Below are 14,021 nucleotides of genomic sequence, written 5' to 3' on the forward strand. Positions count from 1 at the left end.
CGAGATTTATACACTAGAACCATCGGTCAGTAAACTTTATGACCGCCTGTTTAACAAGTTCCAGTTTAATGATCAAAATTTGAACCACGAATGTTCGACACTGTAACTTGAGAATATCCATATGATTCTTCTTTACCGTGCACTGTATTTATTATTTAATCAGAAGCAAATCAACTGTGTTAGTAAAAAGCTTGTTAAATTATAAAAAAAATGATGTCATGTTTAGTTAATGTTATTAATCTGGAACAGAACAGAAAGTTATTCGTCTGTCTCGAACATTTATAGTTCATAGTTACATACAAAAACATGTCCTTATACATGGGCTAATGGGACACTCATACGTAAAACCAGGGTCTTTCTATTTGAAAGACCTTGGCAAAATATAGATTCAAATATTATTACATTGGACTCGAATCAAATTTCTTCTTTCTTTCCTTTAAATTAAAAAAAATATCCGTATAATAAACATTTACTATTGTATGAATTTAAGTGCATTTTAAATGGCTTTGTGCGCTCTTTCGACAATTGCATGCGCTTTTATAATTATACATGTAATTTGTAACGGTTTTCGAATGTATGACTTGTATATTTAAGCAATTGGGTGAATTTGTTTTTACGTGTCTGTGTATAAGTAATAGAAAGAGCATATCTGATTTTTATAAGGGGCGTGTTTTGGTGTTTTTTCTCCTTTGTATCATAGGCAAAAATGAAAACACTTTCCTTGTAGTCACAATATGAAACCCAAGAAAAAAAGTAATCAGTCTACGAACATCTGTATATGACTTTTCTATCGTTATCTCTTTCCCTTTTGTCACAATAAGTAAACCGCAGAAAAATGTTGCCAATTAACGAGCGTGCTTTATTTGTATCATAGTTTGGGGACCTTTCTGTTGTGGAGTGCAGGTTTTAGTTACCCGCACTCCAGTTTCCACACTGTCTGTCGCGATATTTAATAGAAATCTGATTTGAACACCGGGACATACCCCCCCCCCTGTATTATGCAGATTGACGAGGGTGTGTTGATATTCTTTTTTCTTTAATTTGTATGTCACAAAATGAACCCCCTGAAACCTACCGGTTTAATGTCCGCGCATGCGTCAATTTTTTTTTTCTTTGTTTTTTTTTATCTTGTCGTCTGTTATCGTGTTACATTGTATTGTACATGTATCGTAACGTACGCTTTTTGGCGGAAATTCAATGATACGTCTTTGAACTGTTTATTGTGTGTCTAGTCGTATTGTATAGAAGATTTATATTTACTTTTGATATCTCCTTCCTTCCTTTTTCCCGCTACTTAAATTAGTCTTTATTCTCATTCCCACACAAGTGTAGCTATATATATTTCAGTTAAATGGAACTCGATATGTTTACAAAATTTTAATTAGAAATTTAACTTATCATTAAGTAATTTTCATTATAAATTGAGACGCTGTGGTAAGATTCTTTTCGTTTTATTCATTTACTTGAAATAATAACTATTTGTATCGCTTAATTTATGTACTGTTGAATTCTATGCATTTAAATGAATTTCTATTATAATTGTGTTTAATTTCATTCTTTATGCTTTATTTCTTTCATTAACTTTGACGAACCTATTCCAAAAGTAGTATATATGTATGTTATCAGAACTTATGTATCCCTAAATTGTCACTGTAGCATTCATACAATACCTTAAAAATGCGTTTTCTTTTTAAATAAAACAAACCATTAATTTACTATATTTCGTTATTTTATTATAATAAGTTCTCAATTAAGCAGCAGTGCTTGGTTTTTGTCTGTTTTATCTTATCTTTATTCTAGACGGAAGAGTACAATTCACCTTGAATGTATCTTTACATTTAACGTCCAGTGAAAGGTATGAAATGTGGACTTACTTCCATGTAGCTTAAAATATGTTCACGACAAAACCAACATTATGCGTTTGCGACCAGCATGGATCCAGACCATCCTGCGCATCCGCGCAGTCTGATCAGGATCCATGTTGTTCGCTATCAGTTTTCTTGTAATAGGGTTTGTAAGCGAACAGCATGGATCCTGATCATACTGCGCGGATGCGCAGGCTGGTCTAGATCCATGCTGGTCGCAAACGCATAACGTTGGTTTTGTCGTGACGCGGTTCATATATCTTTCTATCACACAGAACACTTTCTTTTGTTGACCTATGAAACCTGAATAGAACATAATCCTCACCATATATCTGTATAAGTAAATTACATATTTCGAAAATCAATTGACATAATTATCCTAAAGTCATTCCTGCTCACAAACATATACATATTCTTTTGTTCTAATCTTTAAGCACTTGTCACGCTTCACTTCTTGTTTATATACGTACTGAATATACGTTGAATAAATAAATGTATATCAATGTATTTATCATATAAAATTATATTAATGAAATATGCTAATAAAATTTATTATTGTAAACACCTCTGATACTGAAAATGATAAAAGCTTATAATGTTACTAAATGCAATATCTCATTTCAGCGAATAAAAAACAGCATAGCCAACGATAGGATAACCATTACGTTAACTTTGTGTTTTTCTGTATCGGTTATCTCCCCTGTACAGATGAATGTACGTATTACAGAAAATTTGATATTTAATATTAATATAATATGTCATTTCTTTGAACGCTGAATATATATAATTTGTAAGGTTGATAAGCCTTTGATGTTTGTACTTTACATAATTATTATTTAACCGGTTTTGAATCTTGTCAGTAACAAATTTGCTAAAACTGGTTTCCGTTCTTGTGTCATTTGACATGTTTTCGTTCGGTGCCTTCTGAATAAACTGCGAGCGTGGCTGGTTGTGCCGGGGGCATTTGTATATGAATGTCGCCTTGTCATGCTTTTCCGTTCCTTCTTGGTTTTTGAAAGGGGTATTGTTTTTTTAAAGAATATATAGAAAGAAATACTTTATCGTTCCCCGTAAAAATTCTTTCACGGTGCAATAAATGCAAGCACCAAGTAGATAGGGCGGAATCTGGCGCTTAAAACAAAAACAATACCATATCACGGGGGAGAATCACGCCGTTCGTTACCCAAACAAACAAGATGGCGGAAGCAGTCAAAAATTAGGTTTTTTCCATTTTTTCTCTGGGTAACGAACGGCGTGATTCTCGCCCTTGCATATTTAGACTGAATCTGTCGCAAAGGAAATATGATATGATTTTGGCAACATGGCTCTGTTGGAGAATTTTCCACAGTTTAATAGCGATCGTTTTTTTGGTGAAGTCATGTACGTACACGTGGTAGATGAAAAAGTAAATGATAAATATTTAATCATAACCCTTAAAAATAACTTTTCCCTAAACACAGATTTAACATTTGAGGCGTTAAAAAAGCAAAGCAAAAGTGTTAAATTATTGCACTGCTGAGTTACGACAAAGTCTGCTTATTATAAGGCGATTAGAATATGATCCTTGACATGACTATCCGGTTCTATTCTCAGGCGATGCAAGTCGCTTTCGTTAGTCCGGCTCATGCAATCCTTAGAACCTCCTGCTCTGGTCTGTACAGAACTTTCAGTTTCTGCCTAATGTGAAGGCACCTAGTACCGGTAAACTCCATGACACTCTGCCCAGGAATGACGTGGTGGCTGAACTATGTTCTGTAAGATCTAAATTAAATGTGGCTTACTGCCGTGATCCGGGATAAAAACCACCATCGCCACCACCACCACCATGGTCCTTGACCTTTAATGCGAAACTGCCAATAACGTACATTCATTATCAGCATAATATTATATCAGTTCTTACATTTCAAGCATTTATTTTATCTATTTTAGTTCTGGAAGTATATAATTAGAGGATATGTATAATTTGACCTCCAATTTTGATATCAATTTTAAAGCTGCACGTTGTTTGGCTACATTTATTTATTTTTTTATTTATGAATTAATTTGTTCGTAAAGCATATGAAATATCTCAATTCTGACTCACGTTCCTACTCAATGAGAAGAGATAAATGGAAAACGTAAAGTGCTATATATTATTTTTTCCCTTGCATGATCATGACCTTGATATATAGCTATATATATGGGTTAGTACGTATTCAAAAATAAAATTGGTCGCACGGCCGAACCGCGCCTGACCTATATAATTTTGTTAATTTATACGTACTAATAAACATTAACCTATATTAAGTCGCGCGGCCGCGCCGCACCTTACCAATTTATTAGTACGTATATTTACAAAATTAAATTGGTCTTTACAAAATTAAATTCAATTTTGTAAATACGTACTAATAAACTTATCATAACCTATACTTCGCAAGTGTGTTGAGGGATGTTGCACTTATTCATTATCTCTCATGTACAGGCTCAATCAAACCGAGTCTGCAATTCTTATGTAATTTTGTTGTGATTAATGCTTCCGAGGGATCACTTTGTTTTCAGAATTTTGTTTATTGATATGTTGATGACGTCATTTCATGACGTCAAACTTTTACGAAGACATAAACGTGTGAAGTTTTGACGTCATAAATGACATTAAACGATCAGAAGCGCTCTGACAATCATTGCGGTAAGCCGTTGTTTTTATTTCTCGGAAGTTTACCAATCTCTTTTTCCCACTTTATTCATTTTATATGCATGTTCTGTACAGTAATCTATGCAAATGTTTCTTTTTCTTTTCGTAAGTTACACAAATGGTCCTGTGATACGAACAGAGAATGTCCGTCTCCCGCTCACACTTGTAATACACCATTTGTACAAACACAAATTATTGGCCTTAATCAGTCAGTCATGCTTATGTAAAGAATACATTATGGAGAAATGATTGAGGTAAAACAACTTTAAAAAGATTATTATATTCAATAGTTAAGAATTATTTGTAAAAGTTTGCCTCGGATTTGTTGTTTGCTAAGATATTAAACTTTTATTATATGTTAATGCGTATAGTAGCCAATTTTCAGTACTTATAAAACTTATATCCAACTGATCGGAATAGATTAGCAATGCTAAAAATAGAAATAATCAGATATAAGATATGTTATAAGCATGATGATATTTTTCATTCCGGATCCTTGCAGTAACCACATCGTTTCCGGGCAGATTGTCAAGCAGTTTTCCAATACAAATTGTCTTCATATTCCAAGGAACTTACTAAATACTACTGTACATGCAACAACAGAGGTACAGTGCGGATGACCGTAGAAATAATTTCATGATCAAGCACAACGAAAACAACGGAAAAGAGTCAACTCGGCCCTATACCAACTCGGCACGGGTCAACTCGGCACGGGTCAACTCGGCCCACTTTACAAAAATATATAGGCCTATAACGTATTTACTTTGCTTGGCACGTTGTTAAGGTAAATGAATAATAAGAAATATCTTCTTATTATTATATAATTATACATTGTACCTCTGCTGAAATAAAGTATATTTAGAAAAAAAAAGTTATTTATTTGTCTTGCAGATTCGATAAAATTAATATAGACACAGGCACGATTATCGAACCTGGGAAGAAAAAATATAAACAGATTGATAAAATAACTTCATATTTTTTCTTCCTAGGTCCGATACTTGTGCCTGTGAATATATATATAATAAAAATGTGTTTCCTTAGATCTATGCATTTTGTTTGTAAAGTAATTTTCCAAAAAATATGAAACAAAAACGTGTTTACTTAATAGCATAAGCTTCTAATTAATTGCAGGTGGTCACTAATCAAATTTGAATGAATGAGTCAATCATAATTATCACGTAATTAATCGGTATCTTTAACATACACATTGATTGATAATAATATCCCGTGACAATAGGAGTCCTTTGATGTCCTTTACCCATTTTAAAAAGTGGGCCGAGTTGACCCGTGCCGAGTTGGAATAGGGCCGAGCTGACTCGGGGGCCGAGTATGTTTTAGGGCCGAGTTGACCCGGATTCAAAACAACTTGCACCGTCCGGGAATCGAACCAGGGTCGCCCGGTTCACAGTCAAACGCTTTACCTATTGAGCTGACCGATCGGCGTGTCATTAGCATGTACAATACAGTAGTTAGTAAGTGTGTAACATTTTAAATCAATGGTACCAGTTGCATTTAAGATATGTAAAATTGCTATCCTATTCTCAAAGTGCTTAAACGGAAATAAGAAGGGCACAATTATGTTATATGCCAAGATCTTGTATTTTGTTTACAGAAATGACAATAGTACAAAACCAATAGCCAAACATTACCTTTTCAATGTGCTGAACAGGAAAATAGGACTTGTAACATTTAAGGCACACAACTGTCATTTGGACATAAATATATGGAAAATAGGTGTAAACAATGGAATAATAAATACAAATAACATTGTGTCAACACTGATTTATTTATTTATTATAGATAATATCTTAAAAAATCATTATGCAAACAAACAAAATCATATATTTTTATACATAATAATAATAATATTAATAATAATAATGATAATAAGAATAACAATAATAAATAATAAAAATAATAATAAAAATACAGTAAATCTTGGATATATTATGTCCAGGAAAAATTAATCTTTTCTTTACTCCAGCAACAATAGTTCAATAATTAATTTCCAACCCGAGTCAACGACTCAAGAGGAAAGTACTTTCGCCCAGAAGACAGTACACTTGTTAACTGTTTTTGTACAGATCAATTGTTCTTACTGAGTTCCATTAGGTTCTGGCAACTAGGTTTGAGCGCAGTTTAAGGTGTAAACCTTTAAGTTAGTTTTCTTGTTGCATGGTAAATCAAAGCACAGAAGGCGCTAAATTGGTTTGGGTCCTGGGACATAAGATGTCCCAGTTGGGTCTCAGAATGTCAGAAAGGTAAAGGTTGTGAAATTATAAAACAATTTAATTTTGTATAGTGCCAACAATGCTTTCCAGTGTTTTAATTGTAGTAGATTGGCTATAAAACTAATTGCAACACTGATATTCAATCCAATGTTTATTTGACTTAAACAATTTGAAAAAAAAGAGTTGCCTTAACTGGAATTTGAACTCCAGACCTCTCGCGTGAATTTATATGTTAAAGGCCTGAACAATATTAGAAATCTTCGACCATTCGGGAATTATTTTGCTTGAAAATTAATGCGCCTGTCATGTGACCATATTTACGCAGTGATTTTCCCTGAATTTTTCGGCCTTAGTGTTACATATAAAGGGAAGTAACCGCTTCAAAAAAGCGGACTACTTTCGGCAAATGCAATTAACAGCATTAGACTCTGAAATTTCGCTACCATTATTTGTTTGGTCTGACGACCCAAACAAATAAAAAACGACTAGCTATGAATAAAGAAGCATATATAGTGATGCTTCTTTATAGTTTGTTTATTAGTGTCAATAAGGCTGTTTGAAAACCTTAAAATAGAATGACCATTCAGTTCCCATCACAGCTGAACATGTTTTTCAGTCTTTTCTTCAAAACCGTGTACCTTGTCTTAACAATTTCAGTGCATATCATAATTATATGTTTCAGGGAAAAACATCATATAAGTAACTACAATTTTCAAATGGTCATTATAGCAGCAATTCACCTATCATTTACATGAACTTTAATGGTAAAATCTGTTACAGTAAATAATATAGACAAATGCAAATCCTGAAGTAAATCATGCACACAAATATAAAAATCTTTTTCATGCAGTAAAACTTATAGTAAACACACATATAAATATAATAGATAGTCACATAAACAAATACAAAACTGATATTATAAAAAGTTTTACAGTAAAAAGTGTTTGTTTGATTGTTTGGGTTTTACGGCACGCCAATTTAGTATATGTCCAGTCTTACTCGTAGAGGAAGACATCAGGTGCCCTTCTGTTAATTGTATCAGGCACAAATAGGCACCTGAGTAAGCTAGCTTGATAGCTTCCTCATATAATGTAGAAAAAACTTATCTAATAGTAAGCTTTGTACACAAATACGAATCTTATAGAAAATCGAGCACACAAAAAACAATCTTCTGTAAATCATAAACACAATACAAATCTTACACAATGTAGAAGATAATATGTAGTTACACAAATACATAACTTAAAGAAAATCAAGCAATCAAATACACATCTTTTATAAATCATGCACAGAATACGAATCTTATACAATGCGATAAACAATATGTACACAAATACAAATCTTGTTGAAAATTATGTACACAAATACAAATCTTACATTTATCTATGTACACAAATACAAATCTTAAAAAAAGCAAGCAAACAAATACATATCTTCTATAAATCATGCACACAATACAAATCTTATACAATGTAGTAAATAATATGTACACAAATAGAAATCTTGTTGAAAATTATGTACACAAATACAAATATAACATTTATCTCTGTACACAAATACAAATCTTAAATAAAAGCAAGCAAACAAATACACATCTTCTAAAAATCATGTACACAATACAAATCTTATACAATGGGCTAAATAATTTGTACAAAAATAGAAATCTTGTTGAAAATTATGCACACAAATACAAATCTTACATTATCTATGTACACAAATACAAATCTTAAAAAAGCAAGCAAACAAATACACATCTTCTATAAATCATGTACACAATACAAATCTTATACAATGGGCTAAATAATATGTACACAAATAGAAATCTTGTTGAAAATTATGCACACAAATACAAATCTAACATTTATCTATGTACATAAATACAAATCTTGCATTTAACTATGCCTACAAATATAAATCTTGTAATAAATCTTATACACTATTAGAGCTAAAACATATCATTGACATGACATGGTGACAGTACGTTTCTAAGGAATTAGTTTTCAAAAATTCATTTGTCAATTCCATTTTTGTTTTCATATGATTTATGCATAAGACTAGATCCATGCTAATAATTTCGTTTAGGGCCACCTTAAGATTTTTTTGTGAGACTTTTTGTTAAAATCAACTTTTGTTGTTGAAGATGCGATGTTGTTTAAAAGTTTAAAAAGCAGCAACAAATTAAAGTGCCAACAACAAATAAAAGTGCCAAACAACAAATAAAAGTGCCAACAATAAAAAAACTCCTCTGTTGCGATAAAAATGTGGTTTCATGTGTCATAGTGGAAAGTTTTAGCGCTTGTCTATGTACACGTTTTCAGTTATTCAAATGTTATAATAATATTTATTTTCAAATTTGCTTGCACAACCATTCTAAGTTCAAGGACCTTTAAGTATTCAATGTCAACACAAGCAATTTAATACACAGTTCAAGGCCCTAAAAGTATTAAGTGTTAATCTACCTTTTGCAAATTGCATATTAGTAGCAGAGATAATGATTTTCCAAGTTAAAGGAGTGCCACCGTCAAATACACCGGACCATGACCAAATCAGAACTTGGCTTGTATTTCCTAGTAAAATACCAGCACATGCAATGTCAACCTCAGACATACATTCTACAAAAGTTAGAGCATTAACAGAAAATTTCTTTTTTTTTCTTAGTTCAAAAATGATAACTCATCGGACCAAATTTAAAAATTTAACGGGACTTGTATTTTCTTGTTTGATACCTGAACATACGAATTCAACATTAAACATACATTACTGAAAAGGTATTTTTTTCCAACTTTCAAGAGGGACAACTCTGACCAAAATAATCAAACTTATAATGACCAAATACAAACTTGACCGGCTTATGCCTGTGATTATCTTTAAGTCAAATTTGAGTCGAATGTGACCAACTGTTTGGGAGATAATGAACAGAAATTGACTTCTTCTTTTTTACCCCAAAAGTTCAAAGGGCATAACTCTGTCAAAAACTATCGAACCATGACCAAATGCGAAATTGACCCGAGTATACCTATGACATATCAATATGTTAAATTTTGGGTTCAATGTGTACAACTGTTTGGTAGAAAATAAACATTTTAATAAAAATTGAAATACCTTATTTTTTCAAAGTAAAAGGGGCATATCTCTGCAAAAATCAACACGGCATGACCAAATTCAAACTTCACCTGAGCATTCTCTTAACGTATCCGTATGGAAAGTTTCATTCGAATTTGTAAAAATGTTGGGAAGATAATGAAGGGAAAGTAAAACATCTTATTTTTACAAAGTTCAAGACAGATAACTCTGTCAAAAATCATCAAACTATGACCTATTTCGAACTTGACCTGAGTATTTCTATGACCTATCCATATGGCAAATTTAAGTTAAGTATGAACAACCATTAGAGAGATAATGAATTTTTTTTTTCAAATTCAACGGGGCATATTACTCTGCTAAAAATCATTTAACCATAATAAACAGGGTAACACTATATGCCCAGCCATTTTGTGGCGGGGCATAGAAATCTATTTACAGCAACTCATAAACATGAGCCACTTTCGGACAGGGACAACGCTCGACCTTTTAAATGTTTCTAAAAGCAAACAAATAAATGGCTTGAACTAATCTTGTGTCTTAAAGAAATATATATATATGTATATAATTCAATCATTCAATCATTTGACAGTCAAGGTTACCTAAAGGTCAAGGTCATATGTAAATTAATCAGCTTACTAATCTATAGATCCGTGGATTAATTACAAAGTAACAGATAATTATAGCGATAATCAGTTAGCCTTCAAAGTCAATGTCATTAAAGAACAAAGGTCAATTTGAGTTTAAAATACATGAAGGCCTGAACTAATCTTGAGTCTTAAAGAAATATATATATGTATATAATTCAATCATTCAATCATATGACGGTCAAGGTTACCTAAAGGTCAAGGTTATATGTAAATGAATCAGCTTAATAATCTATAGATCCGTGGATTAATTACAAAGTAACAGATAATTATAGCGATAATCAGTTAGCCTTCAAAGTCAATGTCATTAAAGAGCCAAGGTCAATTTGAGTTTAAAATACATGAAGGCCTTAATTATCCTAAAGAATATTCTGTTATACTATGAATTCAATCCCTTCAATAGTAACAAAGTTGCTGCCAGTTACAGCAAAAACTAATTAATTTGACCTTCAAAGTCAAGGTCATTCATGAGTGATGGTCAAAGTATGTTTGGTTAACTTAAAGGGCTATCTTAAAAGATTATTATGTTCAAGTGTGAAGTTATAGCCACTAGCTTTTAGCAAGAAAGAATTTAAATTTTGATATTTGACATTGAAGGTCAAGGTCATTAATGAACGAAGGTCAAGGTTAGTCAAGCCTACTAAAAGGTCTTGTATCAAGGGTTGTAGTGGCCAAGTATGAAGACAGTACACTAAGAACTTGAAAAGTTATTATCAAGGTACAAGTTTGAGGACGGCAACGCCAACATAACTGTAACAATACCTCTTTTTATAAAAAAAGTTGAGTTAAAACATATTAGAAAACAATACGTTTGTAACTATGAATAGAAACACAGCTTTATAAGCTGTTGTATAATACTATTCACAAATCTATATTAAAAACTTCAACACCTGAATGAAAATAAATCTTACTTCAATTTGTCTAACAAAATTTATATACATGTATATAAGTTATTTGTAATTATAACACTGATTTTTTTTTCCATTAACAACTGATAAGCATTAACTATGATTTCAAAGGTAACACAAAAATATAATTTATCACATTTAAGAGGACATTTATGTACTACATTTTTTAAGTGACAGTGACAAAATTTTTTCATTGTCAATTTGAGCTGAAATGACCGTATATTTTTAAAATAAAAATCACTCTCTTTTTACAATCTAACTTAAAATTATTTTTTGTACAAATATTGACTAGCAGTTCTATTTTACATAAATGTATATTTACATATTATACATACATATAAAAAATGCACAAACTATACAGTAAAAATTCTATACAAATATATATGTATACATTATATATTCACTAAATAAATTTTCCTGAGAGTTAATATAACGCAATATTGCACGAGTAGGCTATTTTCATGCCTTGAATTGTCTGAGTTGTATATCCATTTTTTAAACAATACAATGACTGCAACTTTCTGGTAATAACTAAGTGTCAGGTACTCATTTAGTTTAACTATTAACTAATCATCTCATGATTAGCTGGAGTCCTAAGTTTGGAAGAGTAATGTTAATATCAACTGTTACATATTTTATAAATACCAGTATCTTCCAACAGTTGCTGGACGTCATTACACTAGGTGACTTAAGTATTTGTATACATGCAAAATTTCTCCATTTATATTTTTCATGAATCCGATGTGACACATTATGTTAGTTTAGGACCCATTTTGTAGTCTATGATGTTATTTATATCATAATAACAGGAAATTCCACATGAATGTCAGTTCTTGGATTAATTGAAGCCTCTTGTGAATCTGCCCATTTCTTGGAAGAAGGAATACACATAATGCTGAAAATACAAAACAAAGTTTTAAAATAACAATCTTACAATAACCAATGTCAGAAGCATTTTGAATTGACATACTTATTATCAGGTCTCTCACATATATTTAGAAAATTGTAAGACATTATAATGCTCTAAAACATGTTTATATTCTGTGAATTTGGTAAAGATTTCGTAGCTTATTTTTGTGCAAATGTTTACTGTAATGTCACATTGAAAGAACAGAGTTTATTTTTTTCAATTCCATGTACACATGTTTATAAAATAAGAATCCCTAAAGAAAGCTCAAAACGGCATAATGAAAAATGTTACAGGCTCAGTTTGATAGAGCCTGTTCATCGACGGTACTGTTAAGTGCAAACTACTGTCCACGCCCCCTAGTAGCAGCTTAAGCAGAATTCAACATTTAACATGAACTGGTACAATTTTGAATTTGTGATATCACATTTTTCATCATTCAGAAAACAGCAAATTCTAGGGAGAATTGTGACAGGTTTTGAAAAGTCAAATTTTATATTAGCCATATTATATGAAAAACAAGAGCCACCGCCAGGCGGGGGCACCGCTCGACTTTTTACTTTCTCTAAAAGCAAACAAAGAAATGTTTGAACAAAATCTTAACGTTTCCTTTTTGTATTTTCTGATCGCAAGATCAGATAAATACATAGCTAACATCCACAGTCTGACACAAAATTTCCTAACAGTCCTAACAACGCAAAGTAGTTCTCACTCAAAACTGCTTAAAAACCACCAATTTAAAAGAAAGAATAATTTTTAATGTAGGCATTTAACGAATTACAGTGCATTAAAAGTTTAGATTAGTCAATAGAAATATGAGGTTACAATCACAAATTTCGCGGATGAATATCTTTATACTCAATGAAAAATGTTCGGCTATTTCCGTAAAGCTTCGGATTATCATGAATATCATTTTAATCAATGAAAATGCTATTTTTAGCTATGCCGATTACCGAATACTCCAGAGCGTAGTCCACAAATAAATCTGACTGTCGAGTAGTGGAATATATACATGTCGGACTGTTTTGGCGAGAAGATTTCCGATAACTTATTTTCATCAGTGTTAAACAACACGTTTACCGTGAACAAAATACCTCGAAATTAATAAGGATTACAAACACGAAATAGAAATTCTCAATTTACAATTACATAATGTATTCGTTTTTATTCAAGGTTCACATGTATAACTTCGCCGTGGTGCAGAGGTAAGCAGTCTCGTTGAGGGTGTGAGAGGCCTATGGTTCAAATCCTAGTCGAGGCAATTCTATTTTTTTTTCATGCAAAATTCCATATGTAAATCTCAAACTGTTATAGAAGAAAATCAAAACGCTGTCGCTGTAAGATGAATTACAGTATATAAAAAAAACTTATACAGGAAAGTACATACAGATAGTCAGTATGATTTAGATTGCAAAGATCAGAAAACACCATAGAGCTGCAGCCCTTTGATTATAAAAATTAATCATTCTGTCTTGTCAAATTAGGTTTGTCTATATATTTTCTATATATAAGCATACTTATTATATATATATAAATAGAAAACACACAATTCTATAAATAGAAAATTCTATAAATAAGACACACGTGGTGGAGCAACTTGGGGAAGTCACGTGTCGGATTCACGTGGTGAAGTCACGTGGTGGAGTCACGTAGGTGGTGTCACGTGGTGGAGTCACGTGGTGGAGTCAAGTGGTGGAGTTACGTGGTGGAG

This window comes from Ruditapes philippinarum, unplaced genomic scaffold (genome assembly GCF_026571515.1).
Source record: "Ruditapes philippinarum isolate M1 unplaced genomic scaffold, ASM2657151v2 ctg3572_1_1_1_1, whole genome shotgun sequence".
Lineage (NCBI taxonomy): Eukaryota > Metazoa > Mollusca > Bivalvia > Venerida > Veneridae > Ruditapes > Ruditapes philippinarum.